Source organism: Anas acuta, chromosome Z, assembly GCF_963932015.1.
Source record: "Anas acuta chromosome Z, bAnaAcu1.1, whole genome shotgun sequence".
Taxonomy (NCBI): domain Eukaryota; kingdom Metazoa; phylum Chordata; class Aves; order Anseriformes; family Anatidae; genus Anas; species Anas acuta.
In genome coordinates, this window is record NC_089017.1 from 30,119,220 (window position 1) to 30,122,324 (window position 3,105).

Here is a 3,105-nt window from a genome sequence, read left to right on the forward strand (position 1 = left end):
TATAGAGTTCTTCCAGTACTTAAAGAGAACTTACTGGAAAGAGGGGGGGACTTTATCTGGCAGTGCAGTGAGAGGACAAGAGCTAATGGTTTTAAACGAGAAGAGAATAGATTTAAGTTAGACTTTAGGAAGAAATTATTGACTTGATGGGTGGTGAGGTACTGGAACAGAGAAGCTGTGGATGCCCCATCGCTGGAGGTGTCCAATACCAGGTTGGATGGGGCTTTGGGCACCCTTTTTTTGTGTGAGGTGTTCCTGTCACCCGGCAAGGGGTTTGGAAGTGGATGATGATGAAGTCCCTCCAACACAAGCCATTCTCTGATTCTATGGTTTCATCCACAAGAACTGCAGGATTTTGATGCAGGCATCTTTCCTTGCCGGAATCCTTACCTTCCTGGGAAGGGGTAGTAAGGATGTCAATGCTTAAATGAAATTGCTAGGCTTTTTAAGGTCTCTGTCAGGTACAACAACTTCACAGGAATAGGGCAGATGATATTTATCTCTAGCATACAGATAGACACCTCATTGTCCCAGTTATGTAGATTGTAATCACACCTGAACTAAAACACATTTTCACTGTTCTACCTGTAACATTTCTGTACAGACTGTCATCTTCTTTAAACTTTGCTAAGCAATTTGAATGGCAAAGTAGTGTATTTTCAATAAGAAAATTATGAATGATGGTCTGTGTCTCAGGATAGCAAAGGGACCATAAAACTAGCTCAACCAGCCAGCTGAGAATTTCCCTGGAGAATTTTCCCAGCTCTTGGCACAGGGGACATCTCAGGGATATGGCCAGGAGGGGAGGAGGAAAGAGGTGTGCACTGTGGCATAATCCTCGGGGGCTATTGTTTGTTAAAGCAGCCCCGGGGTTGCCCTTAATTTTGTTGTGGGCTGAACTGGCTCCTAACCAGCTGCTGGGGTGTGAGAACTACAAATATGGTAGAGGCGCTTTTCTTTCCTCCACCTCCCAGCTGCAGAATGCACTGTTTGGCCAGGGTGCAGGAGTGAACTTCCTGGCTTATTCCTGAGGCTTAGCTTCTCTGCTGTGACTTGTCACCAGCTCCCAGCTCAACTCCATGCCAACTGCCATCTATTAACTAAACTAACTGGATACCTTGCTCTTTTCCATAATTAAAACCTATCAAGAACGCACAAACACACAAAAGTAATATAATGGAAATGGACACTGGACAGTAGGAAAAATAAGACAGTACAATATTCTACAATTGAGGTACCTATTTTAGGAAAGATTTAATTACACATGACAATGAAACAAGTTATTCTTTTTCAGACACAAGAAATCATACCAGACCAAGTGTTTTCTCACTCTTTTCCCTGCAAGTGCTATATATCTTCTTTCCTTCCTGCTTCATGGACAGCCACTCACGATATCAGTTCTGAGAGGTTCATTTATCACAAGTTCTGCATTTTGATGGCTCATATTAAGTAAATCAATCTAGACCAACACTAGGCCTTCAGGTGTATCAATGAGATATGTAAATAAACCTAATCTCCCCAAGTGGAAGTCCACTCCCAATCATTTTATTTTTGTGGGACAGGTACTCTGAAAAGAATTTCACATAGCAGAAAGCCAGTGGGTTTTGCAGCATAGATAGATACCTGTAGGCTAGTACTTAGCCATGGGTTAGGAATGTCGTAGCCAGAAAATCCAGTTGTTGCTGCATGCCTGTCCACACAACTCATCAATCAGAAAAGAGCATTGCCTAGTTTTCTAAGCTGCTCCCTATCAGTTACCATATTTCCATGTAAGATTATCTGTGTCTAGCAGTTATGTCTTCGGTCACCCAAGAGTTGTAGAAGCCACAGTGGATGTCAACATCAGCAAACTTTGGGTACCAGATGCTAAATGCAGACAGCACTAAGCACACCAGTCTGAAAATGGCAGTGTCATGGATATTTATGACAAAGAACTACATCACAGAATCACAGAATCACAGAATCACAGAATTTCTAGGTTGGAAGAGACCTCAAGATCATCGAGTCCAACCTCTGACCTAACACTAACAGTCCCCACTAAACCATATCCCTAAGCTCTACATCTAAATGTCTTTTAAAGACTTCCAGGGATGATGACTCCACCACTTCCCTAGGCAGCCTGTTCCAACATCTTACAACCCTTTCAGAGAGCCAGCACTCCAAATTGTCCCTTTCTTCTCTTAGCCTAGATTAGTGCAGAATGATAATCGTTTCTGCCCTCTATTTTGCATAGCTTTTTTTTTTTCCTATAGGATTTACTAAAAAAGACTTGCTTATAAGATCACATCCTTGCTCCTGTTACTTGCTGAGGGAGAAAAATACAGAGAGACTGTTTCAAACCTCTAAAGTGTTTTGACCACTTCAGCAGGTCCTTCCAAGGTCTGTCTTACTGCAAGTGCTCTATAAACTCCACCTACCTCCACTTCATACCCTCCATCCAACAGAGACCTTGCTGTTTATGCTACACCCTAACACAGAGCTGGAGAAAGATTATGAAACAGGGAAACTATCCAGGAACAAAATTGCTTTTTTTTTTTTTTCCTTCTTTTCCATCTTCCAGAGGTAAATAAAAGTCAAACCCATCTGACAATGGGAAAATGGGATTGAAAGCAAAAATAGAACCCCACATTTTGTCAAATATCCAAGTTTTTTTTTTTTTTTTTTTTCCTCTGATGAGAGGTTTTCATAAGAGCCATAACCCCTTTTGCTGGGGTTACATCACCATTTGATCTAAACCCCCACAGTAAGACTACATCTGCTACTAAGCTGTGTTGTAAATGTCTTTAATTTTTATATTTCATCTGAAGGGAGTTGTTAAAGTGGGTTTATAAGGTGATGGCTCTTTGAATAAAAGACATCAGGACTGAAGCAAAGCTCTGCATGACACTTAATTTTCACTCTAATAAGCCTCCTAAAACATTACAAGATTTTGTTTTTCCCTGAACTTGCTTTCCCTTCCTGCATGATATATATATATTTTTTTCCCCTCTTATATTTTAGGACACATTTGAGGAGAATGGTTTTATTTTTGCCCAGATGACACCACTTCTCTTTTCACCCTAAGCCAGATGTGCTCCTCTCTCTGAGCAAAAGAAATCTCTCTGA